The sequence below is a fragment of the Micrasema longulum genome, unplaced genomic scaffold (genome assembly GCF_059751315.1).
Source record: "Micrasema longulum isolate JH-2025_06_02 unplaced genomic scaffold, ASM5975131v1 h1tg000490l, whole genome shotgun sequence".
Taxonomy (NCBI): Eukaryota; Metazoa; Arthropoda; class Insecta; order Trichoptera; family Brachycentridae; genus Micrasema; species Micrasema longulum.
In genome coordinates this window covers 549,392-576,217 of record NW_028277687.1, presented here as the reverse complement: position 1 = coordinate 576,217, position 26,826 = coordinate 549,392, and the positions used below count along the sequence as shown (strand labels likewise).

The following is a 26,826-nucleotide window of genomic DNA, read 5'->3' as shown; positions in this document are numbered from 1 at the left end:
AATAAAAACAACCTTCAACCTGTGCAAATAAACCTGAAACCGGAACAAACCATTTTGGAAATTTTAAACTTAGAATTTTATAGATTTACGATGTTTTTTGTAGGTAAGCGAATCGCTAAATTTTACGCCATTGGCGTTGAAATAAGTGGCCAAGCCGAAAAACGTTTGCCGCTAAGCAACGCAAAATTATTGGAGAGCCAATAAATAAAACAGAATAAAGGTTCCATAACTTTGAGCGTTATCTATTATTACTATACCGCTGTAAAAATGAAATCCTCATGAACAAAACAAAACAAAAGGATTTTATATACGAGTAGCATCTTTAGATAACAATGTTGAAGTATTTAATAACAAATTCATATTTATTAATAAAAATATTGAAAAACAACCCTCATTTAAACAGCTATTTTTGCACCTCAACAGTTCATATAGACTAACTTTTGTCAAATTACAGCGCAGAACACCCAGGCTCATAGAAACAATTATAAGCCATTGCGCTGCGGGAAAGTATCGAAGTTTTACTTCTGTAAATTTTACATGGAATTTAACCACATATAAAATATTAAAACATTCAGGTTTTTTTTTAAATTTCTTTTGAATGGAAAAAAAGTTATTAAGGGTTAAAGTTCGTTTTAATTTATTATTTAAACGAAAAAACAAGTAATACACAAATCCACATTTTTTTTTTTTTGACGGACTTATGAAGTCCATTCTAGCGATGGTTATTATAATTTCTTATAATAAATACAGGTATTAATAAAATAAAATACAAATGAATAAAATTAAAGCTAGGACAAAAAAAAATACTACTACCTCAAGACAAGATCCGGTCTATCTTAGTGATTTTTTAAATCTATAAAGACTTACACCAAAAAAGTCCAGATCTTGTCTCGAGTTTACAATACGACACAATCGGGACATTGGTGCATGCAAGCCATAGTTTGTGCTGTGTTGATTAAGGAACAGCACATTATTTCGCAACCGGCAGATTGGAACATTGAATGCCACTTGTTCTAGTAACGATGGTACATCAATTAAGCCATTCAGTAAATTAAACATAAATATGGAGTCAATGTTATTTCTATGTTTTTGTAGATTTTTAACATTGACTCCATTTCTCCGTAAGTGTAGTCTCCCCTCTCAAGGCCAATCACCCATGCTACTTTTCTTAGCAAACGATGTTGCACCGATTTGATATGATTTATCCGGCCTAGAAGAAAGACCAGATCACAGATGCATATTCTAAAAGAAGACGAACAAGTGAGCAATATAATGTTTTAACCGTAAACATATTAGTAAAGTCTTAAACTAAACTTAAACTTTACACAACACTTTTGTACGCAGTAATTTGGAGTTTGCATCCATTGTGTGGAGCCCACAATTCATAACAAACATAGAAAGGATTGAAAATGTTCGACGAAATTTTTTTAAATACCTAGATTATAAAAACAATAAAACGCTTAGTACTTACAGACCATCTGCCAAACAAAATGGGGTTTTTTAACTTGAAATAGACGCACTGTATCTGAATTATGCTATTTACATAAATTATTGAATAATAAAGTAGACTCTTTTAACCTACTCTCCAAAATTAATCTCAATGTCCCCTTTTGCGGGACAAGAAATAAGTATTTGTTCCATCTGCCAGTCTGTAGCTATAACTATGTACAACACTCTTTCCTCTATCGTTCTCGCTCTAACTATAATGCTTATTTTTCATCAATAGATATATTTTACATGCCCCTTAATTTATTTAAAAATAAATTAAGACTCCTTATTTCTGGCTGCGATACGATCCCACTTACTATTTAATGATGCTCACACTTACACACACCTGAACACTCACTCCTACACTAATACACGTAAACACACATCTACACTTACTCGAATACAAATACACATAAACACACCCCTTTGTTGTAACATAATTTAATAATATGTATGATTTTAATTTAGAAACATTGCTGGTCTGTCTTTAAACTGTAATTTTTTAAATGTTTCTATATCATTGTCGACTGTGCGTTTCTTTAAAATAAAAAAAAAATAAAAAAGTCACTTGATGTCCTGCTAACATAACCCAAAAAATTTAGTGACTTGTTAATTATAGTATCAATATGTTCATTAAAGGTAAGTTTACAGTCCACGATAACTCCGAGGTCCTTAATAGACTTGACTACATCTAAATTAATATTTTATATTTTGTAATCAAAGGAGATAGGTTGTGGGTATAACCAGTGACCCATATCATTTCCATTTTTAACTTGAAAAAATGTATATTTTCCTAAGTATCACTGGTCTTTTGTTTCAATAATATAAAATATCGAATGAAAGTGACTAAATCTTTTTTCTAAGTGGTGTTTATGGATTCTCAAGTCATTTGTATTAAAGTTTTGTCAACTAAAAACAATAAAAATTGACGCCGATTTTCATTTAATTCTTGGCAAGCATACTATACGCTATAGTAAGAGTGACACTGTAGAAAAGTTTTCTTGGAAAACTTAAGGTATTGAATAAAAAGTAATTTCGTGCTGACAATGATACTGGTATTTGCATGGTGTTAGGAGTCACGAACACCAGCCATTATTGAAGTTAACAAGAAAAGTTCATGCTGGAGAGAGACCAGGAAAAAGTGTCGGACATATAAATATAAATGTTTACAGCGCTGAAGTCAAGCAAAAGCCAGCAAAATGGAAAATTTTCCATTAAAACGAGACCTGAATAAAACAATGGAATACACTAGCTGTTAAATAAATAACTTTAGAAAAATGGTTTGGCACGACGGTATTTTTGACTTTTTGTTGAAACTTTAGAATCAAAAAATTAAACGAAAGAACATAAAATTAAGTGGTGTGAGAAATATGCAAAATTAAATAAGAACACTATACTCTATACAGTTCTTCTAAGAACCAGTTTTTCTAGTGAGAAAGACTATCAAATATATTTTTTGTGGGAAAGCATATTAAAAAATTAGGTAGAAAAGTAGTCCTTGTGCCGTTGACCAAATGTTGAGTTACAGAGAGGAATATTAACACTGATTTTGTTTCTTGAACATGTTATTTAATGTATAGTATTAACTATGATTGAATTTAATGCATATGTTGTTTTCCAAAAAAAAAATATGATAAAGAGTATATTGAAAGTATAATATGCATTTTGTAAAGCTAACAACAAAGAGGAACTGCAATTCTTGGTAACAAAGGTCTACGATGTATGCAAGAGAAGCGATTTGCTGATGAATTTCGATTAATCGGATGTGATGGTTTTTGAATGAAATGAAAGTATGACTAAATGTGAAATCACTGTGAATGGAGTTATACTAAAACAAGTAGAGGAATTTGTGTATCTGGGAAGTATGTTCACTAGGGATGGAATGACTGAGAAAGATATTGAAAGGAGGGTGAGTGCCGGGAACAGAGTGAACGGTGCACTTCAATCGACCTTGGCAAATAAATGGTTGTCACAAGAGGCAAAATTGGCAGTTCACAACGGAGTCCTGGTCCCGTCCCTGATGTATGGGAGCGAAGTATGGACTTGGAAAAAAAGGGATGAATGTAGGCTGAATGCTGTCGAAATGCGATCTCTCAGGCAAATGTGTGGTAAAACTATGTACGATAGATGCACAAATGTTGAGATCCGTACATTATGTAAGGCTGAGACAAGCATTATCGACAAAATCAAGAAAGGAGCTCTGCGCTGGTTTGGACATGTAGAACGAATGGACAGCGAGAAAACGGCTAAGAATATTTACAATGCGAATGTTGATGGATGCAGAAATAGAGGAAGACCGAGAAAGACTTGGCATGACCAAATCCAACAAATACTTAAAGATGGACATGTCAAAAGTCGGAATAATCGGCGCGCATGCATGAGAAGATGTATGAATGTAGAGGAAGCGAGATCTGTATGCAAAGATAGAGTGTTGGGGCGTTCTATCCTCTCTGGCTACCCTTACGGGGAAACGGCGTGATGGTTTGTTTGTTTAAAATAATATTAACATATTACAACAAAGATGAAGAACATTTAAGAGAAGGTGATATAGAAGTCTATTAGAAATATGTTAAAATAAACAGCTCCCCAGGGAGTTGAATCCAGTCCCTGTCTTCAAAAATTTGGACAAACTCAAAATGTTGTTGATAAATCCACCTGGTCCAAGTATAGAAATTAAAAAAATATATTTTCAGGCGTTGCCTAGTATGTAGGTGAAATAATTCAATTAGATAAATATCACCCGCATAAATAAAGGTTTCAGCTCTTTAACTTCACAAACATCAACAGATGAAAAAATTGAAGGAATATCTAAATATGGGCGGAATGGTAAATGTTTATTTTAAATATATATGTGGTAGTTGCTTTATTTTTTACCTTTCTTATAATATACAAGGATTATATTTAAAAAAGTGGATTTTTCTGCAATTAAATTTCTTTAAATTTATTAAAACTGTTGGGATCAGGAGGGATATACTAATGTGGGCCAATCAGGAACTTCTCAGAATTTGCTCATGTGGAGAGGAAACCACTTAAAACTCTTTAGAAGCCGACCTGTTGGCAGTAGTCACCAGGCCTTCCGATCCACTAGAGGCATTTTGGTATTTTGTTCACAACTTCTGTTTATTTTACCAATTACCTTCACTACATTGACCATGTATGATACCACCTCTTGTGTGAGTTTTGTATTACCTTCTTTAATTAATTCTGTATTAACTTCGGTTAATGTTACACAGTGTGTAAAGTGGCCACTTAAACCAGCCATTGACAGGTCGTAAGCCCTGAGATGCCTAGACTTCTATATCACCTTCTATTAAATGTTCTTCATATCTGTTGTAAAATGTTAATATTAACAGCTCCCCAGGGAGTTGAATCCATTCCTTGTCTACAAGAATTTGGACAAACTTAAAATATTGTTCATAAAATAATAATTGACATACAAAGTAATTACATGAAATAACTTTTATGAAAAGCAACGATCCATCATTTAAGTTTGACACATCAATCTTGAATATAACGCATCCATTTTACGTTATAATTTTTGTTAGTCTGGTATTATATTTTGTATTCAGAAATTTATATTGCGGTTCTCATAAGTTCTCGCTGGTTTTTCGTTCGACGTCTCACGGTTTCAATTTGTACGGCACTCAAATTCCTTGCATGAAAATAATTCATCATACATTTAAACGTTTGGCAACTATTATGTAATCAACTTTTAATGATTCTGCAAGCTCATTAAGCATTTGACACGGGTTTTCGTGAAGTAATATTTCCAATTTTTTGTCTTCAAAAATTTTCTGTGCGCCAGAGCGTTCTTTATCGTCAACATCAAAATCATTATTTTAAAAGCGTCAAAACCAATCTCTGTATGTTGTTTCCAACAGGACATACGTAGTCACTTTTAGATTTCTTAAAATGTTTTTGTGCCTCAACTGCAGATTTTTTAAATAAAACTGATTCACCAAAATTCCCCGAAACTATTAGTTTTTGTCACAAAATTCGACATATCAAACTACGACAGAATAACTTATACTGTCATTTCAAGCCTGATAATGAAGATTCACGATGAAGTTGGCCGTTACATTTTCCGATATAAAAAGGTTAAGATATGCAATTTGTCGGGAAACAGCGAAATCTTATCAAAGTCCCTATTAAAATAAAATTACCTTCTTCCCAATTATAGTAAAAAATGTATATTATTATCTGTTTGATACAATTCAGCAATTATCTCTCCCTTACCGATGATTTATAGCTCGTACACATTGCATTTGCATATTTAATAACTTTAGTGTCTTTTTAAATATAATAAATACTTTATTAAGATTTCCGGTATTCTTCTGTTATACATAAAATTATCGATTGAATTATTTAAAAAAAAAATATTTAATAATTAATGAATAAACATTTTGTGACAAATCAGAGATAAATCACTAATATATTCAAAAGTTTTCCAATGCAACGTATATAAGAGTACAAAAATATAGGGCTGTCTCAAATACTCTTTACGTCTCACTCTTGATGCTATAGGGATATTCACGAGCGAGAGAGAAAGCTCACGCGTCACGTAGGCCAGTTTTGCGCAGTTGTTTTCAGGCCTTTGTTAGAGCGGTCTTTCTGTTTGCGCTGCAAACATCAGCCAATGTTTATAGCAATTAGATTAAAATATTATCGCTTATGACTTCAACTATAAATGATTAAAGCAAATTGAAGGTCGAAAAAATACAAAAAAATAATTCAAAAAGTTTTTTTTTAATTTTTTTTTATTATATTGAAAACATATTATACATAATTATATACAATATTCCCAAGGAGTTTTTTTAAAAAAAACTCATTTAGGGACATACAGATAATAATTTTTTTAGAGACGTTTTTAAATTTTAAACTATAATATTATTTAACAAAAGCAGAAAAATTAAAATTATGATATACTACAAATTAAAAAGGGTATGAAAAATACTTGAAAATAACAGAATAAACAGAATACTAGGCATGGAAATAAATTCAAAATAATGTTTACATTATGCAATCTGGGAAAGAAAATTGAAAAAGTTTAAAAATTACATGGATGTATATATACATACTGAACTAGTACAAAATAAAATATTTTTTTTTAATTAACAAAATATGCGCACACCCAATACAGGTTAATTTTTTTTATCAAAAACGTTGAAAAAATTGAAATTATGTATACAAGCCAAAAAAAGTATATAAAAAGAAAAAAACACAAATAACATTTAAATAGTATTAAAAATTACATATACAAGCAAAAACGGTGAAATATTAAAAGGTATATGTTCAAGATGCGCATTCTCTATAAACTAACATTATTTATTCAAAGTACTTCTGGAAAAAATAATTCTTCAATTCGCACGTCCTGTTTCTATATTTTGAAATAGGTACTTTAAATTTTTGTGGTAATTTATTAAATTCCTTGAAACCTATGTATTGTAAAGATCTAGTACCAAACTTCGTAGACTTCACAGATCCAATATATATATTGTTTTTTGATCGAGTACTGTACCGATGGATGTCTCCAATGAAAGCTGGCTTTATGTTACTGTGCATTGAGTCGAGAGTAGTATTAATGATAGTGTCAGTTATTTTTGAAAAACTGTCTACTTTTCACACTGTTCAATTATTAAAAAAAATCGTTAAATAAAATGAATTGTTTGCTTCAAATCCATAAAAACAAGATAAATAGTAGTGTTTTTACGTCGCAAAACGTAAGTACGCGACCTAGAACAAGTCAACTGTCAGTCCCTGAACTGTCAGTTTCAGGATGCAGGACTAAGTTCACACAGAGGCACTCCTTACATGTTGGTCCAAGATCCTTCAATCTTCTACTTAAGGAAGTACAAAACATTAAATCACTGATACAGTCTGAAGTAGGTTTAAGGTCTTGGATTAGCATAAAAGGAACCGATAGACACCTTTTTTAAAAAAATAAACTAAAAATAAAATGCATACTGCCAATAAATCCTGTTTTTATAATATCAGCCTATGTTAATCTTGTTTTTCTTTTCATGGTTATGTCACTCGATATTTATATGCTATAAACTTATTTATCATTAAAAAAGAAATAGCCCACGCTCAGACGCTGAAGTCTTTGTGTGCATTTTATCCTAATTATGTTATAACTTAGACGTATTTTTTAGTGTTTGTTTGTAATTAAAATCCTTTGTAAATATATGCATTGAAAAAAAATGGTATCGTCCTAATTTCAAAATTAAAAATAACTACTGTACAACATCATTATGCTTACAGAGGAATATTTTTCTATAATGAAAGAAAATAATTGCCGTCAGCAATACAACATACTTTTATTTAAAAAAGAAGTGAAAAGTTATATTTATAATTAATTTTTGTGTGGCACTGATTAAAAACACGTTTTTTTATGTATTTTTTGACAATTTATATGTTATCCGAAAATACTAATAATAAAAAAATAAATATTTTAATTATTGCAAAACGTCACTCCCCATTATAAACACAAGAATTGTTTTTTCTTTTACGTAATGGGTAACGTAAATGTAAATATATGTATTGAATTTTCGTAAAAATTGTATTAGTAGTAATATTGTTTTTTTATCTGAATAAAATTGGCCATGAATATTTATTTTTTCTGAATACACAGATCTGTAACGATCGGATGTTTTTGGCACGGATGGGTTATACAATAACTCGGTACAATATGCATTAATTCAGTGAATATTTACAAAATCACTTAACAATATCCTTGAGTTCCTATTCGTGGTAGGATCAAATAAGTGCTATATTATTAATCTCGAAACCATTTCTCTAACGGTGTCAAGATAGTTAAGAATTTGTAAATATTATGTGAAGTGCCGGTTTAAACACGGCCATGGTACGAGTACATCGTATTACATATATATGAATGCGCACGTGTAAATAAATCCGATGTAATAAAACGAGAATTAGATAATTTACTTGCAAATTAAATGAACATGGAATAAAGCTCTGAAAATCAAATAAACAAGCGGGCAATAAATCTGTGGCTTGAATCTAAAAGGGCCAATGTCAGATTTCATTTTTTTTAGCCAAAATTTTGTAGAGGATCGATGTCAAATAAAAAAAAATATAAACAACTATTTTATACAACAAATGTGGTAATGTTTTTTATTCAAATTCGTTATCAAACGCACCCAATACGAAGTTTATTCTGTCACAATTTCGTTTCGTAAATTCATTGTTCGTCATAATATTTCCATCACGCTCTAACGCAATCAAAATCGTACTTCGCTCTCGTTCCCTCTCATACGATACGAATGAATTTGTGAAACTAATTTGCTGCTGAATAAGGCCACAGCTCATTATAACCCCGCAAAATAACAAAAAAATATTATTCTGTAATATTGTGATTTACAACATTGGCCCTTATAGATCCAAACCACAGAAATATACTAAAATAAAACAGTTTCAACGTCGGTGAGTTTCAAAGGAATAAATCGACGACTAGAAAATAAAAGCATCTCCTATTTCAGAAAAAAGATAATAAATTCACGATAAACGTTATAAAGTACCTAAACTATATTTTTATAAGACCAAAGATTTAGGAAGCAAAAATATTACCTCAAAACTAAAATCGTCTATCCAACATTGATTGAAATAATATTAATCAATAGATTGACCATATAAGGTAATAAAATGCGGGGAAATGATTTATATTCCTAAAACCAAAAACAAATTAAGCTTTTAGCACCGAATGAAAAAAAAACTTTTCCGAAATAAAAACTATATCTAATTTACTTCGGTTGAGACTCATTTGTGAGTGGACTAAAACGTGTTCTATGTATTTTATTTTCTCAAGAAAGTTTTGTTTTGTTCAGTATCGCAATTTCATACAAAAGCTTTCGCGGAAAAGATATTAAAAATAAACTGCAATGCTTTTTACTTCAGAAAACGATCCATCATACATGGAAAGAGCTTTTAGTAGAATAAAGAAAGCGCCATATACGTAAAAAAGGTTTTTTTAATAACAATTCTTAACTCAAATTAACCAATGAAACAATTTATTAATTAAGTAGTAAGAAATTTAACAGGTATCATTAAACAAATTCGACATTCAAAGCATTTGATTAAATTATTTGGATAATTCTTGCGCACTACAATAAGACAAGAGACCAAATATGTGAAATAAGTAACACTGCTCACGAGATATGACTAAAACTCGATTAAAAAAAAACAGGAAAATTAAAAAAAAAAAACTTTATGTAAATAACAAAACAAATGATAAATTAAATTTGAGTTCAATATTCGAACCCAATACGAATGACGGATTAAATTATGATCGATTTACATTTATTATATAAGAATTTTCTTTTGAAAATTTATAGCAAAACTGGAAATGAAGCCAGATGTGGCTAAATCCTTCTCCTACAGATGTGGCTAAATCTTTCTCCTATAGTTTGGTACATAAATAAGAAAATATTAATTTTCTGGAGAAAATGTGTCTTTATTTCTGAGAACGAGATGTTTTATAAAACCAATACAGAATAAATGCTTTTGGAACCGTAAATAAATGATTGGGAAAATCTAGATTATCATTACCTATCCTCCCACAAATATTCGAGATATTATTTATATTTACTGTCATGCTTGTAAGCGTCTGTAACAAATACAAAAAAATAATTTTTTGCTAAAAAATTTTTTTTATTGAAAAAAAAAAATTCAATCAGACAAGTCAGTTAAAAATTTAAAAGACAGGTAGATTTTAATGTGGAGTAATTTCGAAATTACAAAAGTTTCAATTTAAATGAAAACATATTTTAATGTCTCTTCAGGCCTCCTTTCTGTCCAAGGCCAACTTCTGTGATGTAGTTCAAACGTAAATTGCTGGCTATGTCAGGATAATAATTAAAACCAATAATATTTCACTGTGACCTGATAAATTGAAGAGTAAATTGCATGATTATGGAATCATAAACAAGTGTTGACATCTAGTTTCAAATTCTGTTTTTTAAGTTATAGACCTCAATTATTTTTTTTAAATTACATTTTAATAGCTTGCTTACCTAACTTTTTGAATGGATATTTTATAAACATGTCTGAATGTTGTGTGGTTTGAGTAGCATTATTTTAGTCTAAACAACAATTAATAAACAGCGAGGCCCAAAGGGCTAATATTTAGAGGTGTCAGTGATCCTAATCAACCGAGGCCCGATGTGTCGAATTTTCTACCATTCAAACGTTTTCTGCTAGATAAACAGCATTTTAACAGTTTGTGTAAAGCAAACTATTTTAAAATGCTTCGGCGGGTCTTTCATATTTAAATTTTGTTGATTTTAAAAGAAAAAAGTGAATTTTGTAGAATATTTAATAAACTTCAACCATATGTCCAATTGCTCGTAGCTAGGAACAAAAGCAAAAGTTGTACGAACATAAAATTTATACATGAATAATTCATGTTTGTATAAATGATTGCATAATTCACCCCGCTAAAGTTTATAATGGGAATGTGGCTAGACAAAACAGCATGCACTGCTGCTTTTGGGACACACATTACATTACAATAAATCAAGGAAAACCCCACAACACAATAAACAACACAAACTAAAAAACAAGTTTGTTAGTGAAAATAGCATTATTTTCCTTCCGTTAAACATTACAGGTGAAAAATGGGTAGGAAAACGTTTTTAATTGTAGTGTTGAGTACTTATAATATAGATGGTAAGAGTAAAACATTGTTTTACATGTATTTAAGGCATGTTTCAAAATTATGCAAAATAAAAAAATCCCTAGACACGGGGACACTCCAGTGAAGGAAAACTGTTTTTAATTTTAAAAAAAATATTCTGAAAATAATTGATAAAATTATAAGTACAAAAAAGCATATATAGTTCAAGTGAAAGCAGGGGATGTAAATAATGATTTTTCATAATTAAGGGAACAAACGAGTTTAAATTAATAATTTGAAATCTATTCTCTAAACAACCAGAAAAAAATGCAGTTAACAGATATTTATTTTGTATTGTTTTAAAGAAAAAAAGGAAATTTTAGGGTCACTCCCTGTAGATCCGTTGGCGAAAAGGTTTTCGTAAGACCGAGTTAACGTCAAAAAACTTTTTCTTTTCATATTTATGAGTAGATTCGTCATTATATATATTTTTCTCTTTACAAGTGTAGTGATACGGAGTGACTTTACAAGTGTGATTTTTTTTAGCCTTGTACTTCGCAATAACACATAGAAAACCATAATTTGCTAATAATTTCGGTTTATTTATAAACTAACAAAATACAACAGTAATGGAGAACATTCTAAATAAGGGAATATGGAAGTCTAGGCATTTACAGGGCTTATGACCTGTTATTGGCTAGTTTAAGTGACCTTTTTACACACTTTGTAACATTTACCATTTTGCCTATGTTTGAACATATATATTTCTTCAATTCTTCCATATGTTGATTTTAGTTAAAGAGCTGAAACCTTTATTGTTGTCAAAAGATTCATCCGACTGAATTACCTTACATACTAGGCAATGCCTGAAAACAATTTTCCAATTTTTAACTTCCTCTTGAACTAGTTGGTTTTATTACAATTTTTGAGTTTGTTCAAATTTCCATATTTCCTTCTTTAAGGAATTCTCCATCCTTGTTGTAATTTGTTAAGATTATTTATTGTTTTTTTTTAAAGTTTGCTTAGTAAAAGTACCTGGTTTTTTTATAGTCCAGCCAGTAAAATATTTTTATTGTGAAATATAACATAAAATAACACAAAATGTTAAGGTTTTATTACAACACTTGAGTTTGTCCAAATTTTCGTAAACAAAAGACTGGGTTTTTTTGTTGTTGTAATGGCTGTTGTTTTCTTAAAATAAATCTGCACCTAGTGGTGCATAAGGCAGAGCATTGCTATAAAAAGTGCAACGTATATTGATAATCTGTTATATAAAGGTAAGGTAATCAGTCTTACGCTTTAACTGCCAGTTTAAGTACAATTATACGGTGAAAAAAAAAGATTTAATACAAGTAATTATACGACATAAAAACTCGAGGCATAGCATTTCTTATGGATAAAAAGTGTAAAATATGTAGAAAACCTAAGACATAGTATTAAAAATGTGTTTTTAAATAATTTTTGAAAACGTATAATCACCAGCAGTGTGATTCTGAACGTTTTCTTTACCACCTTGAGAGCGTTCAGAATCGCACCGAAGGTGTTGTTGATATCACATATGCAGAGTTACGGGTTTGCATTCACGTATATTTACATTTGGGAGAGTTAATTATTAATTTTTGTATTCATATGAAAACATTGCTAAAAATAATAGAAACCCACTAGTCAAAAAAAGGTACAGTATGCCTACAGGCAGAGTTATATAGTTGTTAGCCTAGTAAGAACGTTAACCTCAATTCAGCACATTATACAAAACTTCGGAATGAACGATTTTCGGGTCATGCACAAATAACTCCAAGCCAATTTTCGATGATTGCTTAAAATATTCTATTGCAGAAATAATTAGTCCCGTAATTTTATTTTATTTTATTAACATAAATGGCAAATCTGCCCTTTACAAAAATTTATAATACTAACATATTTGGCCTAACATATATACATATATATTTTAAAAACGTAAATTTCCTTATAACCATAAAATTAAACCTAAAAATTATACAGCATATTCAGTAGAAAGTTTAAACAATTCAAGAATAAATGTAAAAAACAAAGTTACATAATAAAACATTCTCCAGTAATAAAAAATAAAATTTTAAGTACTGTTTCATACAGCTGGGCAAAGTGAACAAAAAACTGTATCTATTATGAAATGCATGAATAAATAAATATAATTACCATTCTTGAACAATCACCATCTTTGTACAAGTTCAAAAGTTTTGTTCTATTGGAACAATACCCTACACTAAATATATCAGATACATGGGAATAACTATTGCCGAGTTCATGAAGTCTGTTTAATACGGCATTACAAGTATACACAGTTAAAATAATAATGTAATGCTTGTTAAAATCCTGATTAAATAATAAAAAATTATAACAGAGTTAAAACGCAAAATACTAAGTAAATATGATAATTCCGTATTTTGAATAATGGCGCTGAATAGCAAACATTTTGCTCATGTGCGGTGAAATGAATTTATATTCTGCTTTCATTTAATTTTTTAAAAATACATGTCTTTTTATTGTAAAAGAGAAAGAAGATAAAAAAAAGAAATGTCTATTTACTATAAACGAGTGGGAAAATATTAAGACTTAAAAATGTTATTCATCTCTGTCGTATACGTATATAACATTTTAAGTTTATTTTTCTAACGAATATTTGAGTTATAATTTTTTATCAAAAAAATAAGATTTAAGATCATTTCCTAAAAGACGTAAATTACTTTAGCTAGAAAAGAATAATTGAATCTCAAACATTTGATCTATGAGTTCACAATCCACGGAATCGCAATCCGGTTCATAAAGTACATTTAAACAATATAAATTACAAAAAAAGTAGTAAAAGAACACGAAAAAAAAATATATTTTTTTATAATTTTAAATTTTATTATATTCATTGGAGATACCAACAGTAATACATGTAAAAATATATAACAAACAAAATATACGGAAGAGCAAAACCAATGACAGATATTCTCAGAAATACATGAAATATTCATAAATAGTTTTTTTGTGTGTGTGTGTGAATATGTTTAAGACATTAGTTGTCAACGTAAGTGTTTGTGTGTAAGTGTGTGGGAGGGTGGGTGATTGGGTGTTAAAATTGTATGAGAGTGGATATTGGACAAGTGTCCAAAATATTGCTGAGTTATTATTTTCATTCTTTATTTTTTCATAAAGATCTTTGGCGCGCTAAATATTATTGTCGTTTTATTAAATTGATTTCTAGTATATTCGACAGAAAACAATAATGTTTTCAATTTCTTATATCGTGAAAAAGTGATTATAAGAAAGGTTGATCGGATAAAAATATGTATTGGTTTAAGTATGAGTGCATTTTATGAAATGAACTGGAAAAATGAGGAAACAATTTTGATAAATCAAAGCGCAGGTATTATCTTACCCCGGCAAGAATCGATCCGGTGATACTTATGTGGATCGCGTGCAACATGAACTATACGGGGTCATTCCCTTCCGTGCCCTGAATGCCGACCAAATGCATTTCTGAAAGCTTCATAGCCATATATAGGTTAAAATTATTAAAATGTTGCAATAGAGGTGGAGGAAAATCAAAAGAAAGAAAAACATTTTTAGGCATCTGTAGGGCTTTTGCCCTGTCATTGGCTGCTTTAGGTGGCTACTTCCTACACTGTTCACCATTCATTTTGCAATCAACATTTCTTCAACCCTTACATATGCTGATTTTTGTGAAGATAGAGAGCTGAAACCTTAACTAATGTGGGTCATCTGACTGAAATTTTTTTACCCACCCACTAGGTAACGCGTGAAAATATTTAAAAAATGTGTATTTGAACCAGTTCGTTTAATTAAAAATATTTTAAGTTTGTCTAAATTCATGGAGACAGACTGCATTTCACTCTTGTTGGAGTGGCCACTTAAACTAGCCAATGACAGGTCATAAACCATGTAAATATCTAGAATTCCATATTTCCTTCACCAAATTGTTTCCTATCTCTGTGGTAATATTTTAATCTTAATAAATGCGAAAGAGGTGAAATCCAGTCGTTGTCTACAAAAATTTGGACAGACACAAAATATTGTTGATTAAAATTATTATCTAAAGATTTATAAAGTTTAAGTGTTAATAACATTTCTAATAAATGAACGTAAAAAATTTAACAACTATTTGCTTAACTTTTAATTGAAAATGTACAAGGGCTAGGTTAGGTTAGGTTAGGTTAGGTAGACATTACAAGGGCTATGCAGGTTCCTTCGTGTAAATATTATATTGTGAAGATTACTATCTTAAAAGTACATTTTTACAGTCACCGTTTCTCTATACCCAGTGATGCATTGGGTACTAAATTGATACTTTAATTACAGTAAAACGTTTTAGATACAATCCTGGGACCAGCGAAAATTGTAGTGAAATTTATTCTTGGGAATGAATACTTCAATACGACTTCGATTTTGCCGGATATCGAACCCAGGACCTCAAGCATGGTAAGCAAACACGCTTACGAAGACATTTACCTACAGGATATGACTTTTTAAATTTTGTTCTTATAAACTTCTAATAAAAAAATTATAAGATATGATATAATATCTTTGATAGGCGGACATAAGAGTATCACGGCATTTTTGTTTATTTTGTGATTTATATGCGAAAATGTTCCTTGTACATGCTCGCATCACTGGTATTAACAGTATACTTCTATGACAACTCAAAACATAAATAAACAACTTTGTGCTTATTACATTTTGGTTTAAATAAAATAAGTATTTACATTTGTGTCATATTTTCAGTGGCACAAATACTACAAGATGGTTTCAGCAATAAATTGTTATTTGTACAAATAACTTGAATCTTGTAACACAAATGAAATAATCTGTAAATCATAACAAATTTGGCAAAATACGAGCTCTGTAGCTTAATAGTTGGGTTCATAATAACGTTTTTTTGTTCTCCTAAAAAGTTGTACTTTTGTAATTATACTCTAATGTCCGCCCATCAAAGATATACCATACGCTTTATTTTATTTTGTTGTGTTTTCTGTAAATCATATCTAATTTAAATATATTAGTTAGTGAACTTTCCCCTTATTAATCCATTTGATTGTAAAAAAAAACATTTAAAATCCGCGTCTTAAAACATACTTTTTTGTCTCATACTAAGTTTCAATAATAAAGTCTTATTTTATCTTATATTATTTTATTATGTTTTATCTCTTATTCTTAATATTTTAAATATATTTATATTTTCGACACTTGACACTTGTGCAATATTTACACACATTTCCACCCTCATTCCAATATAATACCCATCCTCTAACTCACTTACACTCACACAAACACACTAGTATGTATTGTACGTGTATTTAATGTATTTCTGTGGATATCTGTCATTGGTTTTATTCTCTGTATATTTTATTTGTTGTATTTTGTTACATGTATTACTGTTGATATCCCCAATAAATAAATAATAATTTTTTTTTTTACATAAGTTGTGACATTTTTTCTAAATTTAATGAGCACAATACGTAAAACAATATGGTTAAGGTAATACGTTATTGGAAAGAAAAAAAATTGGTCTTCAATATATTGTGTTTGCATTAACGTAACGGAAAAGGTGCTTTGAATTATCAACTAATTTGATGTTAATTAATGACGCACTTTAATCGAATGAACTATGGAGTCCGTAAAAAAATAAATAAAGAGTTAAAATATTTAATAATTATACCAAACCATCTAAATTATTATTTCTTCTTTATACAGGAAATCAAAATTATGACAGGAATGGTTGACTGTACAGAGCTGCTTGGTTTAATAACAATACATTTGCCAGCCAGGATTTGTAAACGGTACCACCTGTTTCATGTACCAATAAGTAAAACATCGTATGTTAAAAATGCTTTTTTTCGTAGGACTTTTTCAATGTACAATAGAAAATTTAAAAATATAGATTACTCAAACATCACTCTGTCAGATTTAAAATGTACACTAAAAATGTATTATGTAACTTAGTACACATTATAATAATAAATATGTACATCTCCCCTCCCCTCCTTAACCTCTCTTTAAGCATTCTTGTCCTTATCCCGCCCAATTTACAGTAACTTAATGTTCTTAAAATAAATATTTAAAAAATCTTTGAATATTGAGTACATGAAAATAACATTTTTATATGTATAAATTGTATGTATTTATTTGAAATGTAATATATTTTCTTTACTAACTTTGTATAATATGTGGAAATCTGTTTTTAGTTCTGAGTTTATACACTATATCTGTTTGTTTACTAAAAATATGTATGTAGAACTGTTTATTTCCCAAATAAAATAAAATAAAATAAAATACTTGTGATATTGCTTAATAGCCTTTTCATAGATATGTAATATTTTGTAATTTATTAAATTTGCAAATATTTCAGTATCTAATTTGATAAAACACATGTTTGCCTTTTTAAATAAATATGTAACAGAATATATTCAAGCACAAATTTATTTGTAGGAATTAGATTGTTGAGGATTAAAGCTCCTACCGCAGTTAGAGATTCACATAAGACATGAGGTTACTATTTAACGCGTATTTATAAAATGGCGAATATATAAATTGAATTTCGTAGCGCGAGTATTACGGCGACGAGATGTTGAAGTAACTAACTTTATGCTAGAACTGAGTGACTGCGTTGAGCTGACTTGTTATGCTGACTGTTCGGGCTGACTAGGCTGACTGGGCGTTACCACGATCTGTGGTATCTTTATACGCCACTTTTCTTTATTCTTCATATCTCTATGGTGGGAACGATGTTTATGTACTGCAGGACGTTGCTCTCGCGTCGTCCAGAATATAATGTATTGTGTTCAATATAAACTGATTACTTGCTTTACAGGTCGTCAATCTTAATTTCAGGTGAAATCATTGCACGTGTGTGTATAATCGATCAATGGACCATGAACTCCGCATATTATTTGATGCTTACTTTCCTATCCGCACCTAATGGTTCACAGTCCAAGGACAAAGAAATACACATGGGTTAAAAAGCATTTAAAAATAAATATTTTATTGTAACGAAACCCGAGATCTCCAAGCCGGCAAACGCAACTGACCATTATACCATGATGCGGATTTTTTAAACTTCATTAAAATATTAAATGTTACTTTTGAAAGAGTTATTGTAATAGTATCTACAATTGGGTAAATCCATTTTTTGATAAAGCGGCTGAAATTGGGTATAAGAAAAATATGCAAACGATGTTTGACAATGTGACAGCGGAACTCAAAGTGAGACGTTCCGTAGATTGACAAACGCCGAGCACATAACACGAAGAATCATAAAACTATGCTGAAAAGAGATACCTCGTGGGCCCCAAGAGAGGAAACTCATGAATAATTTATTAAACCATATTTTTTCAGGAAAAACTTTTCAGCCGAGAGAGAAAAACCATTTTTTCAAACATTCAATTGGCAATCAATACTTGCTTTGAGACTAGAACAAAGCCAAAAAGATGAATTAAAATAGATAAAAAAAAATTAGGCAAAGCGTTGGCGTAAAACATAAAAAGCAAGCTTATAATTAAAATATGAAAATATAAAGTTCTTAAATTAAATTTGATTTGGTTTTTAACTACTTAGTCTAAAAATTTTGTTGGTCAAAAATTATTTCTTATATTTTTATTCTTTACTCAGAAATGATTTGAGGTTTTTTGACGGTGCCAATGGATAGATAAGTGGGCTGTGCAAATTAGGTCCGTTTGTCTTAACTAATTAAAAAACCACCCTTGAACCTGTAGCAATTGCACAGAAATCTTTAATCCGAGTAATTAAAAAAAAACATTTCGTTATCCAAGTGACTTGCTCTTCAAAGAATTCAGAGTACTGAATATTATTCAACAGTATATATTGAGAACGGTAGTAGTTACAAACATAAATAGAGACATTTACCCAAGCGTCAGCCACAACTATAATACAAGATACTCTAATAGGGATCTGATACTAAGTGAAGGGGTCAACACTGTTCTAGCATCAAGACAACACTATTACGTAGGCAAAAAAGCCCATAACCTTTTACCAGAATCATGGAAAGACAGGAGTGTTGTCAAGTTACGGAAGGTGTTGACCTCGCTCTTTCATGACATTGGTCGTAGGGAGTCAGAAAAGTTGATGCATGCCACGGATTGGAGATTTTTACTGGATGTCGAAAATAAAATATAAAAAAGAAGGAATAATTTAAAAAAAATATATTAATAGACGACAACCATGAAGTTTCGCATAAGTAAATTGTCTATGTTTTTATAAATGTATGTATGTGTATGCGCATGGGTGTATGTACGTGTATGTGTATGTACATGTGTATATATGTGTATATATATATATATGTGTGTATATATGTGTATGTCTGTATGTATATGTATTAAAATGTGTATACGAATAAGTTTTTATTTTGTTTGTCTGTGCTCTATATTAATTTGTTTACTATTATAATATATTAAAATGTAATTGCCTAGCTTGGAACGGGGTATGTACCCTTGTTAGCTGGGCAAAGTGAACATGAAATTCTATTTTGATAAAGATTGTGAATAAATAAATAAATGAACAAATAAATTGCAACTGATTATGTACATTTAAATTAACCATTAGTCTTGTATGGAGGCACCAAACAAAACCATGGCAATCAAAATCGAATCGCATGGCTAAATACAAAATGTAGAAACGGATGATTTTAATTGAGACGATATTTTTAACTTTGTACTTTCAATATGTATCAAAAGATTAAAACGCAAGATTGAAGACCAGTTAAACCAATTTAGTCAAATAAGTTAAAAAATGTGTTTTTGCCAAAACGGTCCGTGAGTTGAATGGAATTATGATAAAAAAAACCATTTTGCACATTTTGATGAAACTGATCCAAAGGGGTATGATGTTATAGTTTTTTTTCGCTTTTTTATCAAAATAGTCTGGGTTATTTTATCTCCTTTTTCTTATGTAACCAATTTTGACCAAAACGCCTATTATTAAAATTAAAACTATTTAAACTAGCCTTTTGTAAAATCTATTTAATTCTAAGTTAGACAATTTCTTTTCGCGTTCAAAATCGCATTTAATTATAACTCACACGAATATTAAAAAAAAAGGAAATATTTGCGATTTTAATTTATCCAAATATTTCGATTTTTGGGGCCATTTTCAACGAGTTGTAAATAACTCACTATTAAAATACAGATATCAAGTTAAGGTAGTGGGGTTCAAACCTCGGACCTCTGATCCGGGAGTCCGCAACTCTAGCCACGGGACCACAACCTAATTAATGTATTAATACAATTTCCCTATTTGCATTTTCCTATGTGGTGCATAGGACACTGCATTGGTACTCCAATCATAGAGTTTCTAGATCGTAAGGTAATCAGTTTTACGTTTCTTATGTCAGTCCTGAAACAAAGAAAAATTCCAGTATAGAACCTCCTCTGAACCATATTTCACGTCCGCTCTGCCAGGAATTGAACAATTTTTTGCACCAATAGTTAGGAAGTTCAATTACAGTAGTGAAATACAAGCACAATACGAATGAAATACAGGATTTGGAAAAATCATATTTAATTTTGATGTTCTCACCGGGAATCGAACCCGGAACCTTCCGAGCGTTGGTCAAGAAACACCACGGAAGAAGCCATAATACTAAATTAATATTTTTAAAATACAATTTACAGACTCATTGTTTTTATATTTTACTCAAGTTCACTATTATATGAACGACCAACAAATTTCAGTGGACTATCAAAATACTGATGCGTTCTTAAAATTAAACACTTTTTATTAAAGAATCAACGGTTTGTTGGAGCAAAGCACGATAACTTCTCTTATTATATAGGCGTACTGGGCTTAGTAGGATTTTCAATATTTTTTATATTTTACAAGTATTTTTCTGAATAATAAAGTATGCAAGCTTTCAGAAAAGCATGTTAAACGAATTCCTTTGAAAATGAGTGAGTTTTTGCTTCCGAGAAAACTATTATTACTCTTGTACAATGCACCCTGAATATGAATTTAGAAGGAAATCATTATTTTTATTTCAAATTCACGGAATAGAATCAAAGCGAATGGGGAAGTATTTGTGGAAATGAAATATTGATATCAAGAATGGTTTTGATATGGAGTTTCCTGTTGTCTGGCTCGGCGCCTGCACAATTATAGCACGCAACAGTATTGGCATCCGTGTCTTTAGACCAGGCGCAAAGCGCAAGTCGTAATATTATGAAAAAAACATACGACATTTTTATTTATTTTACTGTTTTGAAGACAAATTTTTATTATTGTTTGAATGTATTACAATATGATGAACTCGTCCAAATGGTTTTAGATGAAATACTGCATTTCACCCCCTACGGAGTAATCAAGATTAACAAATTACAACAAACATAGAAGTCAAGGCATTTACGACTTACGACCTACCATAAACTAGTTTAAGAAGTCATTTTACACACTACGTAATATATATTATTTTCTGTATGTTTCAAGATCCATATTTTCTTTATTCTTTTATCTGCTGATTTATACAAGAAATACAGTCATTAGTGTTTGAAATATGGTCATGAGAATTAATAACAATATAAAAAAAAAACCCTTCGTATAATTTGCCGAACTCACAGTGAAAGAAGTAGAATAAGATTCAATGAAAGTAAAATATATAAAATTGAACATTTTAAAAGAATCACTCGTTTATTGAACAAAAATACAAAAAATCATGCATAATCATAAAAAAACTTTTTAGGTTATGTGGGAGAATATTCTTTCACAGATGAAAGAATTAAAGTAATACAGACGTTTAAATAAAGAGAGAATAGTGAATATTGCACAGTTTGAAATGTGGGTACTTAAACCTGCTAATGATGGGTCATAAGCCCCGAAAATGCCTAAACTTCCATATTCTGTAAAATGTTTTTCATCTCTGTTGTAATTTGTTAATCTTAATGACTCCCTAAGCCATTGGAGGGGTAAAATCTAGTATTTAGTCTAAAAACAGTTATTTTGCAATAATTAACCATTACCAGTGTTTTTTAACGATTTTTTGCGTGTGAAAAAATATTATTGCAATTTTACGTATTTTAGTAAAAATAATACATTTAATAGATCGCAGAAATATCAAAAATTTGAAATCACAGTCTATTTTGATTGAATAAAACTAAAAACAATCAATACTCGTTATTTTTCTGTCATCGTTAATCTTCCCGACAGTAATACGAATATTTAATGTCAAACATAGCGCGGTGTTGTCACTTTGATGGTATCGCTGGGTTCGTTGCTAGGGGAAAATGTATTAAGTTATGTCGAGCGAGGGATTTGTTGTTGCAAACACCAAAACCTTAAGGGGTAAAACTGGGTAAAATGTAGGTTACGGAAACATTTGTCGACTTGAACAACACAATATATTGCTAGGGTAAATATATGTTTATGTATATTGCAAATAAATCACTTATCATTATTAGTGTAGGTACATTAAAAATAACTTAAAAAAGAAACAATACGCAATATTTCAATGGAACAGAGTGAGACAAATTATGAAAACATGTGTTAGTGGTGTACTTTAAGAGAATATTCTATTATATGAACAACATTTTTTGTTTTATTACAATGTACAGAGTCCAACTAAAGGGGCTAATAATGGTGAGTTTTTAAATTCTATCGGCTGATTTATTAAAATTCTATCGCTATTATTTTTTATTCTATTTATTTCTAAAATTTCCAATCTATCTAACTTTTGACCTTTATGTCTTACATGTAAAATTTTAATGTTTTTTGCTTTGTCAAAAGTATGTTTTAATTAATTTAAATGTGATGCATAGTTTGATATGTCGTTATTTAATTTATGTGAAGCCCCCTTAGTTGGACCTTGTACATTGTAATAAAACAAAAAAACATTTTTCATAAAATAGAATTTTCTCTTAAAGTACACCACCAACACATGTTTCAATAATTTGTCTCACTCTGTTCCATTGAAATATTGCGAATTGTATCTTTTTCAACTTATTTTTAAATATACCTACACTTAAGAAAATATTTAGTTTTATATTAATTATCCTTACATTGTACAATATTCACCAGTCTGAAGATGCCCATTTGAGGGTAAAAGCGCTAATTGGTCGAAATAAATAAGTGAACCAAGTATTTTTTAAATTACATATTTACATCATTACAATGGAATTCCATCAAGAATTGTCAATAAATAATTTTAATGAATCTTTAATTTGTGGTCAAACATTTTAATAAATGTTATTAAATATTTGTATCTAGCCACTTAATGACTTTTCTATGTCTACCGGTTTCGAGACGTACCCGTCTCTTCGTCTAGACACCAACTCAACCAACATGCAAACCAACTTATTATATAAATGTACAAATATTTTATAACATTTCTGAATCACTTATAATTTAAAATAAAACAAATATAAGAAAAGTATTTTGATGTTATCTTGATAAATTGATTGGTTGGTTGGAAGAAATTGCCATTTGGCAATAAGCCCGCCAATGTACAAATAACATTATGTACAAAAAGTTAAATAAATAAATAAATAAAACTCCATAGTTAATGATTTAGATAAAATGAAATATAGAATTTGTAAACTTTTAAAAAGTGAATTTACCACTCTGTCACGTCTTCCATATGTTCTTTTTTTACCTTTTAAATAATAAGAATTAAAAAATTACTAGGACTTATTCCGATTTCCGTATAAAACTTTCAGAAAAATGAACGGTTTTTGCAAACCAGTTGTAATAAAATTTGTGTTGTCTGTCCCTTAATAAAATACTTTTGTGATCTTCTTATATTGCCCAAACTTTATAGCAAATATTATTAATGTTCAAAATGTAAACAATTTACCTGTTTTCTAAGTCAAAAGCGCTTGTTGGTCAAAATTAAATAAAAACTAAAGCAAGAAGTTGACTATGACAAAAAGACTTTACTTACAAGCTCCATAAGTTTAGATTTAATATTTATTTAACACTTAAAATAAAATAGTATTAGATTCGTTAGTAAATAATACATTGATTAAAAAAGCATACGTTCCTTCGAAACAAGTCAGTAGAAAAAGAGTTGTTAAATAGCAAAGTTTTTTATGCTTATTTTATTACAATGTTTAACTACAAAGTTAGTGCTTCAAATAAATTATTTTCATTTGAATTTAATACTTAGCTTTAAAATACAATCACAGAGACAAAAGTTAAGTTTTTTGTCAAGAATTAATGTTTCAAAAGTGAGATTTAAATTTTAATAATCCAGTTATATTTCTAAAAATATCCTCGGTGAATAATTATTAAAATTAACGAGAAAAAACTGTACATTTAGATTAAAAGTTTTGTTTAGTTTGAGGGTGATCTAAAAGTGACTGAAAAATAATTAATTTACAGGGGGTTCATTAAACCCTGTCACATCCGAAACCACGATGATCAGGATGAGCAAGAAGACATATTAGCACATCAAAATATTTTTTTAGAACAAACAAATTATCAAAAAAGCAAATGGTTGCTTACTTCTGCAGGGGACAAACGAGGAGGGGGAGGGGGGAGTCTGATACTGCGCCGCGTTCTCCTCACTTCTCCCCTGCATAAGTAAGCAACCATTTGTTTTTTTAAATATTTTTTAATTTTTTAATTTCTTTGTTCTAAATATTTTTTTAAATATGCTAATATGTCTTCTTGCCCACACTGATCATCATGATTTCGGAGGTGACAGGGTTTAAAAAACACCCTGTATTATAACAGAGATGAAGCACCTTTTATGGATGGAAATATAGGAGTCAAGGCATTTACAAGGCTTTTCACCTGTCAATTGCTGTTTCATAAACCTTGTAAATGCCTAGACTTCTATATGAAATTATATAAAGTTTTCTTCATCTCTGTTGTAACATATTAGTATTAATAACTTCCAAAGGAGTTGAAATGAGATTTTGTCAACAAAAATTGGACTAACTCGAAATATTGTTTTTTATAATATTTATTATTTATTAATAACAGTAAGAAATCGTCGGGTAAAGTTACTTAAAATATTAAAATTAATGTATTTGAATTAATTTATTGTAATGCCACACAACTATTCTGCCACCGTTAGCAAAAAAGCAGTTTTTTGTAAAAATCGCAAAATGAATGAAATATAAGGTTTCTACAAGAAAATTTGAACAATTTATAATAATGTTTTTTTTTATCAAAAAGACAATATCCAGAAAAGCAAAAACTCAGTTTAGATATGATACACACAGGTTCTGTATTTTAAAAACAGTTGACAAAATGTGTTTTTACTTATGATTATAAACTGAGGCTGGTAACACCTACAGCCGTGAGTTTGGCAGGTCCGAATCCTGCTTTGGCCCGCAACATGTAGTCCGCTGCAACGTCAGCCTGAACGAGTCTACTAAATACCGTACATCGAAAGAATTCAGACATTTCATATTGACAGTTCGTGTTGCCTGGCCGCCAGCTCTCCACCAGTGCTCGCTATTGTAAATTCCTTCAGTACGAAATAATTGGATGTAACCCGTGTGTAACTACTTAATAAATAACTTTAATTGCAATCCATCGTTCTCATTTAACCTCAAATCAGCTTACGCGCACCCATCCTATTAAATAGGTTTTTAAAATTTACATGAAGTTGATTAATACTTAAAAGTGTCATATCTCTAAATATGACTTTTGCAAATAACTGCCTTTTTGCTAAAAATGGCAATATTGCTCCTGTTTCTCCTGTTTCTTGGAAACGATAAGGAGAAAAAAAAAACTTCACAGAACAGGGAAAAATTATTAAAATATTATGGTCAGTACACCAAAATCAAATTAAAATCGGATAAATTTAATATTTATTTAAATTACTTTGCCTTTCATTTACAAGTTGAAAAAAGACAGCTTTTTGGATACGTGTTGGAAGCTATTAAATATAATAGATTTCCGTTGCCGAGGGCTTTAGCAATCTGAGTTTTAAACATGAAGTTAAGTTAAGGTAATTAAATTTTTTTCTTTTTAAATACAGAAGACGAATAATTTACCATTGTGTTCTAAAAACCAAACGTAAAGTACTATGCAGTTGTTTGCAAAAGATTTGATCAGCAGTAGAGGTTTTTATTATGAAATATTGTGATCCTTCAGTAAGATATGGCCGTTGGCGCTGAACTGTTACAACTAGTCATTAGGCCCTACTAAAGGCTCTAGGGTCGGTGCAATGACCGACAATAAATTCCAAAACGGGTTTATAGGTCGCTTGAATCAGTTCATATAATTGTCTCCTGGTTGGCAACCCTTAATGTTCCTTCCATACGTATTAATTTGATATGCAAAATTATTGGAGCGATAAGATGTTTATTGGTTTAAAAAAACTTAATTCGATGGTATGAACATTCCAAAAAGTAAGAAAGGTAAAACAGGAAAATTTTATTAAAAAGACTGCATTATAAATTTAAGTTTACTACTAAACGATTTGAATTTTGAAAAAATATCCCAGAAACATTTAAAAAATAACCTCCATAAAATATTCCGAAAATTCTCCTAAATGGCAAGTAAGGACCGGGTTATGATCCCGTGGTTAGTGAACTAACGGATCAGAAGTCCTACGTGCTAATCCCCTCTCTCTCACAACTTAAGTATGATTTTCGTTGAAAATGATGTCCAAAATTAAAATACTAGGCTAAATCATATACATATTGATGTTTTTTGTTGATATTTCTTGATAAAACTCCATAGTTAATGATTATGATAAAATTATAAAT

General features: G+C 29.9%; 1 protein-coding gene across 17 annotated transcripts in view; it reads right to left on the bottom strand.

The window, feature by feature from the left end:
• Positions 1–26,826, bottom strand: part of LOC148281159 (transient receptor potential-gamma protein-like) — a 369,353-nt gene that overhangs the window by 189,584 nt on the left and 152,943 nt on the right. The window lies entirely within an intron of this gene.